The 13,298-nt window shown below is 44.7% G+C and overlaps 2 pseudogenes; one reads left to right on the plus strand and one right to left on the minus strand.

The window, feature by feature from the left end:
- Positions 1-13,298, minus strand: part of LOC128113567 (baculoviral IAP repeat-containing protein 1a-like) — a 114,891-nt pseudogene that overhangs the window by 47,538 nt on the left and 54,055 nt on the right.
- On the plus strand, positions 1,929-9,598 carry LOC128113807 (FGFR1 oncogene partner 2 homolog; annotated as a pseudogene).

Raw genomic sequence — 13,298 nt, forward strand, 5'->3', positions numbered from 1 at the left:
GAGGCCAGCCTGGGCTACCAAGTGAGTTCCAGGAAAAGGTGCAAAGCTACACAGAGAAACCCTGTCTCGAAAAACCAAAAAAAAAAAAAAAAAAAAAAGCAGACTATGGGGATCCTCCGTCCATTTCCCAAGTGCTGGGATTAAAGGCATGAATCATAACACCTGGCTTCAATGTCTTGCTTTTTATTTTTGCTTCTGTTTTGAGACAGAGTCTTGTTTAACCTAGACTGGGCTCAAACTTAGTATGTGTCTGACCAGGACTTTGAACTTCTGATCCCCCTTCCTCCACCTCCCATTGCTGTGACTCCAGGTGTCCCCACCACACCCAGTTTGATCAGTGCTGAGGAGACACAGGACTTCATGTGCACCGGGCAAACACTTTGCCAGTTGAGCTGTATCCCCAGGGACTGCAATATCATTTGAAAATGACAAATACAAGAGGTTGATCAACTGAACTGAGTTGTTTCTCTTTTCTTTTCCTTTCCTTCCTCTGTTTTTGTTTTGTTGTTTTGTGGAGGCTCTTACTTACAAGCTGCCTTAAACTTATTGCCAGCCTTGAACTCATGGCAACTTCTGCCTCAGTCTCCAGAGTTCTGGACTGCAGGTATGGGGCATCATGCCAAGCTTTACTTCTTTTGGGGGATGACAAACAGTCTACTGCCATACTACCTCCAAGTGAGGAAGTGTGTGTGACTGACTATTCAACTGATAGTTTGTATCCCTGAGAGATGGAGGGTTCAAACCGTTATCTGGGTTACAATTTTGCCTGGCATCATTTTTGTTAGGAAACCCATCTACAGGCCGGGGATGTAGGTCAGTTACAGAGTCCTTGCCTGCGTTTGATCTCCAGCACTACAAGAAATAAAGCAAAACAATAATAAAAACTCAGCTGTGTGTGTTGGCACACAGACCTACAATCCTAACACTTGGAAAGGTAACGCAGGAGGATCACAAATTCTAGGCCAGTCTGGAGTAAGTAGCAAGTTCAAGGTCAGCCTAGACCTCATACTGAGAAGATGTCTCAAGCAAAAAACTAAACAAACAAAATGAAATATACCTCAAAGATCTCTCAATACTAAGTAGGTGGTCAAGCCTACTGTCTAAAGATCACAGATGGGATCCATTGAGCTCAGATGTCAGTCAGGTCTGAACTTGAAAGAGTCTGAAGAACCCAGTAGGAGAAGGGATCGTACATGCGTAGAGCTAGGTATTGTCTTCTGTTCACTGTGAAGCCCTGTCTATAGCCATCAGACGGTAGTTGTTAGTAAATAATTGTGTAATTCATTTAATTCTGTATTGACAATGGGCAATTGCTGTTCAAAACAGTGTTCAACCACAGGACCATGTACTGCGAGTCACAGAAGGGTCAGTGTCCATTACCGTGGCCTCTGGAAGTGCGCAGTGGCTCTGAAGGTCAGGAATCACTTCTGCAGAGGACTTCAGGTTTTGGAGAAAGAGACAGCTAAACAGAGAAGATCAAAGTCATAAAACAGTTCCATGCAAGTAAGCGTTTGCATTAGGTTTTTAACACAGACACAGAAACAATAATGAAGTAGAAAGCTAACATTTTCAGTGACTCTGTTAGTGTTGTATTATGTAAGACATTCACAGCTGGGTGGTGGTGACTCACAACTTTAATCCCAGCACCTGGGAGGCAGATGCAGGCAGATCTCTGTGTGTTCGAGGCCAGCCTGGTCTACAGAGTGAGTTCCAGGACAGATAAGATGATGCAGAGAAACTCTGTCTTGAGGAGAAAAAAAAAAAGATAATCACATGTTGACTTTCAACAACTCAGTGCATGTGGTTTGTAAAGTGATGGTGAGAATACGCAGAGAACATGGTAGAGTGAATACATATAGTCAATGCCTGTCGGTGGGAACAGATCTAATGAACTTAGAGACTCAAAAATAGTAAGCCTGCACTGCCAAATGGCGTGGTCCCGGAAACCTACCTGGGGTGACATAGGAGGAAAGAAACTACAGACACTGAAGAAATGACACAGAAACAGAAAAGCTACGGTCTGGAGGGTGTGCTCACTCTGGGGGGGCACCTACTCAACTCAGAAACTCAGCCCCTCTATTATGTACAACATGGGGAAGAGGAGGTGTGGCTAGCTAGTCTCTGTGGGATGTCTCTGAAGGGAAGCAGCCTTGGGCTGTAAACATCAGGTAGGAGGAAGCATCAGGGATGCATTCTGCACACACTGCACACTGTCAACATCCACACTCCACGGGAGGCTTTGCCATTCTCATGGGTCTGAGGCAATGAGGTGCTTGATATGGCCATGAAGGTGTCAATACCATACTTTCACTTAAGGCTTCCTCCGCTCCCCACGCAGCACTGATGCACTCTAGCCTAGCTCCAGGTCAGTAAAGACTCAAAAGATAAGGTGCAGAGTGATGGAGGGCACACACACACACACACACACACACACACACACACACACACACACACACACAAAATAAACAAACAAACAAATAAATTTCTAAAAAAGTGAAAAAGAGAAAATGTCATCTATGTAGGGAAGTTGTGGATAGAGACAACAGAGAAACAAAACCTGGAGGCTGGGCTCAGCCCAGAATAGGGTCAAAGTGTGTGGGCTTCTCAGCGCCCCCTGCTGTCTTTTCAGGGCTGGGCATCCACTCACTGGAGGCAGAGCAAGGGCGTGGGAATAGTCCCCGGGCATCTCAATCTCATAGGTCCTTGTTGCTGTCATGACAGCTGAGAAGTAATGAAACCAAGTGAGAGAAATAACACAGGCCTGAGTGAGTCCCGGGACCTGGCTGCCCCATCCATGCTCCACTGAGATCCTCTCTGCAACCGAGAAGGGAGCTGCGCAGTTGAAGGAACTCGCTGACGCTAACGCCCTGACTGAAAGGCTGAGAGACCATGACAACGCAGCAGTCTCTCACTGAGCAGACCACTGCTCTTAGCAAGTGAGTGGAAGGAAAACAGCAGCATCAGGAAAAAGTCCAAGAACTTAATGATGCTGCAAGACATCAACCACAGTGACACTAGTTGTGAGAATCCAGCCAGAGAACAAGGAACTGACATCCTTGGAAGAACACCAGTCTGCACTGGAACCAAGAATGAGCAAGTGCCTGAAACAAAGGTTAGAGTGCTGAGGGAGAGCGAAAATGATGATGGAGATCTAATACTGAAATCAGAAGAGCAACACTCAAGATTAGCACGGTACATCTCATCTCTGCACATCCTCGAAGCACTTCAGCACCAATTGGCGAGGAGGCACTTGGAAGCAAATTGGAATGAGTTATAAGCACGTGTTAACGAGAACACTGAGATAGCAGCAGTAATGAGGAAAACCATTGAAATTGAAGCAGGGTTGCAAGGAACAGGAGTGAATATTTCAACTCCAAGAAACAAAAGCTTGAGAGAAATCCTTCGGGTAACTGAGAATCCTTTTTGAACATTCAGACAGATAAAGCATCAGAGAGAACATCTTTGTCATCATTAGTGACTAACAGTGACCTTGGTCTGAGGAGGAACTGAGTGGCTTTCTGCATGGTCACTAGGACTGGCCTACAAGTGAATGGATGAATGAATGTAAAACTTGTATGTACAAGTAACCGGCTAGGATGCAGAACAGAAGAATGGATGATTGGTAGTCATAAACTAGATCCCCAAACATAATTAGAAAGGAGAAGCTGAGATGCCAATTGGTGAATAGTGTGTCTTTGTGGTGATGCTGAATACTGCAGAGCTTCAGAAGTGCTGTTGGCTTCCTAGATGATGCGTAGGTATCATCTACTAAACATCTGGAAATCCTGAATTATCCCAGTCATAAAGTGTAAGATTTGCCATAGTTTTCTGATGGGAAGATCTTCAATCTAAGACTTCCTTTCCGTTCAGTGTCAGGGTTAACAAATAGCTTATGCACTATGAGGCTTCTGCCTTAGTGGCTGCCCATTCATTTAAATTCTTTGTCAAGGAAATTCGGGTTTAAAGGCCATAAGAATGTGTTACTAGCTAGCTCCAGAGAAGTTAGGTAACAAGGAGGACCCTAAGAGGGATGAATGGATTGCCCCGGGAAGAGGAAATAGATGAGATCTCCTGAGTAAACTGGGGACAAGGGGGGGGGGGTGGCAATAGAGGGGAGGGTATGAAGGATGAAACCATGAGGGAATGGATGGTCAAGCTGGGGGAGGGATGGAGTGGGAGAGCAATGAAAGAGATATCTCGCCCATGTTTCCTTCTTATTCAGTAGGGTCATTCTGAACCCTGCTGATGTTCATCCTGTGTTACATCTATTAATGAAGAGCATGACTTTCTAAGCCACTGTTTGGAATCCTTTTTAAAATAATAGAGTTCACTCTTTGAGAATTTCACACATATATTGTGGCTTGGATGAGAAAATACCTCCCATTTGGTCATGTATTTGAACATGTGGTCACAGTTGGTAGCACTGTTTTGAAAGACCATGGAACCTTTAGGAGGTGGAGCAGACTTTGAGGTTTTCTATCCTGGCTCCACTTCCTGTTGTTGCTTTATGCTTCCTGTGTACAGATAAGATGTGGTCAGCTGACTTCCTGAGTACCAGGTCAACATCACACTCCTGCCGCCATGCCTCTTCTGTCGTGATGGACTGTATTTTCTCAGAACTGCAAGCCAAAACAATCCCTTCTCTCCTCCGAGTGGCTCTTTGTCAGGGTGTTTGTAATGGTTTAAATGAAAAATGTCCCCCAGAGATCAGATATTTGAACACCTCGTTCCCAGTTGGTGTCACTAACTGGGGATGTGGTGAAGCTTTGCTGGCAGACGTGATGGACCAGCCCGACTCCATCTTAAGGAAGGGAGCCATGTTGTTATAAGGTCAGAATAAGCTCATTTGTATTGGCTGCAAAATTCAGGTTGATAGTGCTTTAACCTGTTTCTGGGATTTGACGTGCTCCCACTCTAAGGAGTTTGACTCACAGCTTGAACAAACCCCGATAAGACACAATGCTCTGCCGAATAGTTTTGAAATGCTCAGCCAGGTTCCTCCATAACCAATATTCCTATGGAAATCCCTCAACCCTTGGAAGTCCCCTAGTCTTACAGTTTTGAGGGGCTAGATAAGCCCCACTTTTTCCCCGTGTTCTATACTATATTTTCAAACCCCACATTAGAAGACATCCCTGTCTGACAGAAAATAAAGTTTGCTTCATCTGACCAAGGAACTTGGGTGGCAGTCTTCATTCAGTGGGGTTAACAGAAGTACATCACAGGGACAGGTTTAAGAGTTCATAGCCTTGCTCCACTTCCATTCTCTCTCTACTTTCAGCTTGCAGTTGAAGATGAAATCTCTCAGCTTCCTGTTCCAACTGACTGCTACCACGCCTCCCATATCATTATAGACTCCCCCTCTAAGCAGAAACCAAAATAAACTCTTTTTTTCATAAATTGGTTTTGGTCATGGTGTTTTATCATAGGAGCAAACGAGTAACTAATACATAGGTATAGCATATTTTGATTATATTTACACCCCCTCCCTGCCCCTCTTCAACTGCCCCAGATGCCCCACCACACTGTATCCCTCCCACCTTCATGTCCTCTTTCCATAGCTCTCTGAGTGCAGTTGCTGCTCTCCATGTACGCACGGGTGTAGGGCCACCCACCGGAGTTGGGGAACCTACCATGGACCACACTCATCCCTGAAGAAAACTGACTCTCCCCACTGAGAGCCATCGAAAGCCAGTAGCTCCACAGAAAGGGGGAGGTCTTGGGGAGTGCTTCTACAAACCACGCTGAAATGTTGACTGGCCTGATATTTTGCAGGCAGCCACAGCCATGTGCAGTTTCCTTGTTGGTGTTTTGAGACAGTGTCTCACTCTGTAGACCAGGCTGGCCTCTAACTCACAAGAGATCTGCCTGCGTCTGCCTCTCAAGTGCTAGGATTAAAGGCATGTAACCCCACACCCAGCTTTCATGTGAGTTCTTGCAAGAACATTGTTATGTAAAGACAACACTTCCTAGTGGTCCAGCTCAACATCTGGTTCTTATAAATTTTCACCCCTCCTTTCCTAGTGTTCCCTGAGCCTGGGAAAGAGGTGTGACATACATGTCCCATTTAGACTGAGCACTCACAGTCATTTATGCACTATGACCTAGTAGGAGTCCATGAAATTCTTTTCTTATTGAGAGTCTGGATGCAGTTCCTTCTAGGCCCCCATTAGCAACTGACAGCATGGGGGTATCCTAAAAACACACTTGGCTAATAGAAAATGGTTGTTGTTGTTATTTATCATTTTGTATCTTGCTACTGTCTGTCTAGTAAACCTCCTAGACCTTTAAAAAATAAAGGTGGGCAGAGAGGAGCACACTTGTAACCCTAAACTAGGGAGGTAGAAGCAGGAGGGTAGGGAGCTGAAGGCCATCCTCATACATAGTGAGTTTGAAGCCAGCCTGGGCTACATAGTACCCTCTCTCAAACGACCACCTTTAGGGAAACAAGATCAAGCAATCCAGACATGGTAGGCAGCGCACGCATATAATCATAGCACTAATGAAGCTGAGGAAAGAGGACTGTGAGTTCAAGGTCAGCCTGGGCTACACAGCAAATCAATGTCAGCTACATGGTGAGATGCAGGGCTAAAGATGTAGATGTGGGCTAAAGATGAGCTCAGTGGCAGAACGCTTCCCTCCTGTGGGCAAGGCCCTGAGTTCCATTCTCAACATTCAGGAGTAGAGGGAAAAGTAAGCCACCCTAGGGTTTTCACATAGCTCAGTTGTTGAGGGGGTACTTAGAATGCATGACATCCTGGATTCAATTCCCACTAGGCAGTGTGGTGGTGCTGGGGTGGATTGTGGGAATATTCTGAAATAAACACTCCAACACCAGTGAGAGCAGAAAAGGAGGTGTCACTGGTGGGCTGAAGTCAGACTAGCTCCTGAAAGGCCTCGGTATCCAGTCCAGTTTGTGTTCTCATCTCATACTTTAAAACCACAAGGTGAGACAAGCAGACAGGAAAGGTTGGTCAGGCTGTTAATGGCAACGATCTACTGTTTCAGCTCCAGGTAACAAATGAAGTCATGCTTTGCAGTAGAGAGTTCAGACAGTGCTTAAGTGAGTCCCTAAATAAACCAATTGATCAGAATCTAATAACTGGACTTTTCTGCCCTATCCTACTTCAATAGAGCTGGAGAGAAAATGAGAAAGGGAGAGAAGACCAAACCAAAATCACCAAAAAAGCACAGGCAAGGCTAAGTATGTATGTGGATATATGCACAGTTGGTAAAAATCATACAAAGAAATTAAAAGAAAAAGTAATTGAAAATCAGGGCTGTGTTTACCCCTGGATAGGAAGGTCGAGCATCAGCTAGGACCTGGAGACAGCACAGGAGCCTTCTAAGGCATCTGGAGACCTTGATTTCTTGACTTTAGTATTCAGCTCCTAGGACTTTTATTATTATCCTTTAAGGCATTGTATTAGTTACTTTTACATTGCCGTGATCGAATACCATGACAAGAAGCAACTTTAGGAAAAAAAGTTATTTAGGCTTAAGTTCTAGAACAGTGGTTCTCAACCTTCCTAACACTGAGACCTTTTAATACAGTTCCTCATATTATGGTGACCCCCAAACACAAAATTATTTTTGTTGCTACTTCATAACTGTAATTTTGCTATTATGAATTTTAATGTAACTATCTGATGTGCAGGATATCTGATATTCAACCCCTGTGAAAGAGTCATTTGACCCCTAAGGGGTCGACACCCACAGGTTGAGAACCCCTGTTCCACAGGGTTAAAGTACATAATGGTGGGGGAGGCAGGGCACCAGGCTGCAGAGCAGGACGCTGGTTGATTACATCTTCTGTCCACACACAGGAAACAGAGAGGGCTAACTGGAAGTGTAGTAAGGCTATAAACACTCAGAGCACACTTCCAGTGACTTACTTCCTCCAGCAAGGAGGAAATAGACTTCCCAAGCAATGCCACAAACTGCTGACCCAGTGTTCAGATAGATGAGCCCATGGGAGACATTGCTCATTCCAACCACCACATCCATACATGTAAATATTTGGGGTACTCACACACAGACAGTTGTAATTTAAAATAAAAAAGAAGTAGAAAGAGCAAAAAAAATTTTTTTCACATAAAGATCGAGTTGATAGAAGTTTTTAGAAAAAGTTGTAAATAAAACTAGACTGTATCTTACCTTACCGGCCCAAGGATTAAGAAGGCCCGGTATTCACAATTTCCTACCTACTACATCCAAATAAAAAGAAAAAAAGTGAGCACTGCTCTCCAGCATCTTCAAACCTCACACTGAGAAGGAAATAGTCTTAGTTAGGGAGGTTGAGACAGATCTCACTATGTAGTCCCAGCTGGTCTCCAACACGTGACCCCAAGAGCAGGAGCTGATGGGACTGAGAGGAGAACAAGAGGGGTGACAGGAGGGTGGTGGTGGCCATAATTGAAATACACTGTGTACATGTATAAAAATGTCCTAACGAATCCATTATTACTTAAAACTAATATCTAGTAACAAACCCGCTTTAGAAGAATCTTTCTAAGGATTTGCCCTATGAGCACCATTCTATCTCATAAACAGATAACTGATTTTAAAAGTTAAGGAAATTAGACTTCAATTCTTCTAACATCAAACTAATGTAGTACAATTTTACTTAGACTTTGGCTGCACCAAGGACTCCTGTGGAGCTAAACAGAGAACAGGAGACTCCAACACAGCTGTAGCTCAAGCCTGCAAAGGACTGTCACACCAAAGGACATCTTCAGTTGGGCTCTTCTTTCTTAACTTATAACTGCTTGATTTTAAAAATAAACTGATCTTAAAATCAGTCATACTAAGGTGTTCATATAAAACAAAACTACACAGTGTTCTTCCTTCAGCCTCTGAGAATTGGGACTACAGGTGCGCACCACTGTGTCCAGCCCAAAATACTCACTCTTAACTCTGCACATATTGATATCTACTTCTGAAAACACTCTTGATAATTACTTAGTGAAAACAACAAATTTCTTCTTGCAATCGAACATTTCTAGGGAATTTTTTATGTGTAGAAAATGAGTAAAAATAAACTTGAAGATGGACAGAAAGGGGTCAGAGCAGCGCAACAGTAAAGGCCTTGCCTCGCATGCCCAACTCACTGGTTCCATCCCCAGCACTGGAAAAAGAAAACCACAGGAAAGAAATACTTTTGTGTGAAATCTTAGATACTGGAAATAGGAAATTCTAAAAGCTTATAGAAGAAACAGGAGGGGAAAGTAGTTTCTAATCAAAGGAATCAAAACAGTATGGGATGGCCAGGCACACCCTGGATGTTCATCACTTTGGAGGCTGATGAAGGAAAAGCATGAGTTCAAATCCAACCTGGGCTACCTAGAAAGTTTGGGGTGGTGTGGGATATGTAGCAAGATACTATCTTTAAAATTATATATATATTGACCCAGTCCAAACCAAGTCTAACTATGAGAGGAAAGCTAGACAGGGAAGATGTCATGGGAAGAAAGAGATGAAGATAAAAGTTTGTGTCCTTCACCATGGGAACCAGAGGACTGGGCAGAGACTCTCCACAGAGAAAGCAGGCTGGGGAGAAGTGAGGGATAACTGCTGAAGTACATTCAAGGTTAAGGGAATTCACCGTGCTCATTTGGGATAAAACCTGGTGTGCTCTTCTAATGGGTCGTCTCCTTCCTCCCACTTTTCCATACATCCTCCACAGGAAAAACACCGGACAGAGTCCTTTATGCCTAGAAGGAAGGAAATGTGGTCAGTGTTACTCTGACATACACCTGTCAGCTCACAAGCAGATAATAACTCAAGATTTCGATAGTAAAACCCTATTTGCATCCCCAATTAGACTGTGTGGCAGAGTCATGCACAGGTCATCAGGGGGCAACAGCCCACAGGGGACTCTTGGTCCTTCAATGGGGTGGTCAGCAACAGTCACTGAATGTTCCTGTGCACCGTGTATTCGGATCATCTCAGCCCTGTCCTTCTGAGAGATTTCAAAGAACAGAAGCTCTGTGGGAGCAGAGATTTCTGTCTGATTTGGACAATGATGACATAGTGGACTCTCACAGACATAGGTGATCCATAGGCATTTGCTTAAGGAATAAACGGGAAAGAATATATGTGAAGACCGGGGGTGGAGAAACACAGGAGCTAATTTAGAGGTTCTCTGTAAGTGAGATCATGAAGAATGACTTGTCTCTTCCCACATTATTGCAGTAGGAGAACATCGCCCATGAGACCTGAGGGAGGGCAGCAAGAGAAGGTATAATAAAGAAGAGACAGAGGGTTAAGACTGAGGTAAAAAGGCCATTCATGCTGGTGGAATACGTCTGTTAGATAAGGTGTCTGCACAATCCACATTCTGACCTGCTCTGACAAACTTGCAACATTATGTAATCCCAGTGACAGATCTACAGAAAACTCCTTCCCAACTCGGGAGTGCATTTGGTCAGAGGAACACTAGCAAGACGGCTGGGGAATGCGCCATATCTTCTCCTCATTCTCTCCTTGTACTTTAGGCAGTGACCCAGCTGAGGGGAACCAGCTTTGTGGACTACCCAGTGGAGCTTCTGCTGGGCAGCAGCTACAGAGAGATGAGGAACTTGTGGAAGATTCTTCACGGTGTGAAACTAAGGAAATGAGTTTGAAGGTATTTCTCCTGTGAGCACTGTATGGTAAAAACAGTTATCTACATCCTACTTTCTCCCATTTTCCTTTTTTTTTTTTCCCCCCGGAGCTGAGGACCAAACCCAGGGCCTTGCGCTGCTCTACCACTGAGCTAAATCCCCAACCCCAACCCCTCTCCCATTTTCCTTAGCAATAGAAACTCCAAACTGTGTGTGTGTGTGTGTGTGTGTGTGTGTGTGTGTGTGTGTGTGTGTGTGTATTCATATGTACATGGACTGCATATTGAACTTGCATACAGCTACCTTCCTCTATTGCTCTCCACCCTGTTTTTTGAGGGAAGTTCTCTCACTGAACTTGGAGTTCACTGATTCAACAAGAGGAGTAGGCCAGTGAGCTCTGCGGATCCACCTGTCTTTGCAACCCAGAGTTGGGATCACAGGCATGTACCCTCACACTTGGCTTTTCACATAGGTGCTGGGAATATAAATTCAGGTCTTTATGCTCACACAGCAAGCACCTTGCTGACTAGCCAGACCCTAGAAACTTCAATTCTTAACAGGGCATAGTGTCACCCAAGGAAAACATTGGATTTCTCAGCAACTCTCAAAAGTAGGTATGGCCATCTAAGTTCTAGTGAAAGAAATATAAGGGAGCCGGAGGCATGGCTCACTGGGTAAGAGGGCTTGCTGTGTCAACACGAGAACCTGAGTTCAAATCTTGGCATGTACATGAAAAGTTAGATAAGGCCAACCACACACCCGTTACCCCAGTGAAGAAACAGCAAGATCATGGGTCTGGCTGGCTACCGCCTGACTTCACTCAGTGAGACACCCTGTCTCAAGAGAATAATGCAGAAGGGAATAGAGCAGGCTAGTCAATTCCTTCTGCTGTCCTCTAAACACCTGCACACACATGAACACACACCACACTCACAAACACACATAAGAGAAAGAAATATGAGCACAATCGTCTTGTGCCAGTCTCTGGAAACTCTTGAGGTGTTAGGGGTAAGATACAAGGGAAAGAAAGGTGTAGACAAAAAGACATGATAATTATTCCAAACGGACGACTGTGCTCACCATCAGCCCAGACCTCAGGTTTCAAGTTTGGAGGCTGAGCACCAAGGGAATTGTGGGAAACTGAAGGTCTTATGAGGCAGCAAAGGGATCTATGCGGAATGATGGAGAGTGGAGATTGCTGAGTGGAGACAAATGCAAGACCTGGACAAGCACATCTGGTGAACACAAAGTACTGACTCACCTGTGTAGAAAAGGCCTGCTCTGACCAGAGCTTCAACAGCCCCAGGGGATTCATGGGGCCAATCCTTAAAGGTGTCCAGCCTTAGTTCTTCATTAGCAAAGACACTGTCGTTGCAGTAAGCTTGGAGGTTGAGGGGAGAAAAAAAAAAAACAGATGTAGGTGAAAGCAGCAGGCTTTGATCGCAAAGTTCAAGTTAGCTGTGTGTGCAGGTGGAATGATCTGGTGTGCTGTGCTTGCGTCAAAATAATTGAGGGTGGTTAGAAAAGCATGAAGGAATAAAAGAAGCAATCACTTCAATTTAAGTAAGAAAAATATTTTTACAGCCTGTAGGCCTGTGTTTTATTTTACTTTATTAAACCATGGAGTGATAGGGACCAGCTTCCTAGTGCCACAATGTGTGGCCTCTGGGAGGAGCAGGCTTGAGCTTCTCCTTGGCTTCCTTCCTCTGATCGTTCTCCATCACTCATTTCAAGAAACATGTTCAGCCCTTAGTTTCTCTCTCTTCCTCCTCCCCGTGTGTGTGTGTGTGTGTGTGTGTGTGTGTGTGTGTGTGTGTGTGCGCGCGCGCGCGCTGTGGGATGGTCTGTATGTCAAATGCTCTGATTGGTTAATAAATAAAACACTGATTGGCCAGTAGCCAGGCAGGAAGTATAGGTGGGACTAACAGAGAGGAGAATTGAGAGAACAGAAAGAAGGAGGGAGAGACCCGTGAGCCGCCTCCATGACAAGCAAGATGTAAGGTACCGGGAAGCCATGAGCCACGTGGCAACTTATAGATGAATAGAAATGGGGTAATTTAAGATATAAGAACAGATAGCAAGAAGCCTGCTATGGCCATACAGCTTATAAATAATATAAGCGTCTATGTGTTTATTTTATAAGTGGGCTGTCGGACTGCCAGGGCTTGGTGGAACTCGGAGAGAAAACTCTCCAGCTACAAATGGCGCCCAACGTGGGGCAAGAGTTTCCACCTAAAACCTGAGAACAAAGATTCTAAAATGGAGCTAAAAAAACAGTTCCTAGTTGTCTCTCTCAAGTTAGCGGCAGCCTGCATGTTTGAGCTACTATGGTGGGTTCCTGGCGTGTGTGCTCGACCTGCAGTATGGCGGGAATGAGGCCTCTGCAAGTGGCACATTAAGCTGCGTGGTGGATTTAGCCTTTGCTAGTACAAAACAAAAAAAGAGGTTTCTGGGCTACACGCTGGTTTGATAGAAGCATAGACCCACTATTTCTGAGAGTTGACGGCTCCCAGAGCTGGTGGAAAATGTACCACCGCCATGTTGGGAAGCTGAAGTGGGCAGAGCCAGCAGCCACAGCACCAGCGCCATTTCAGTCTTAGAATGCTAAAGTTTAAAGCAATAGGTTCAAGGTAATATAAAAAATAAGCCACACAAAGATGGCTACCACACAGAGAATTTGGATTATGTTCTCTT

The sequence above is a fragment of the Peromyscus californicus genome, unplaced genomic scaffold (assembly GCF_007827085.1).
Source record: "Peromyscus californicus insignis strain IS unplaced genomic scaffold, ASM782708v3 Scaffold_18__1_contigs__length_77618521, whole genome shotgun sequence".
Taxonomy (NCBI): Eukaryota; Metazoa; Chordata; class Mammalia; order Rodentia; family Cricetidae; genus Peromyscus; species Peromyscus californicus.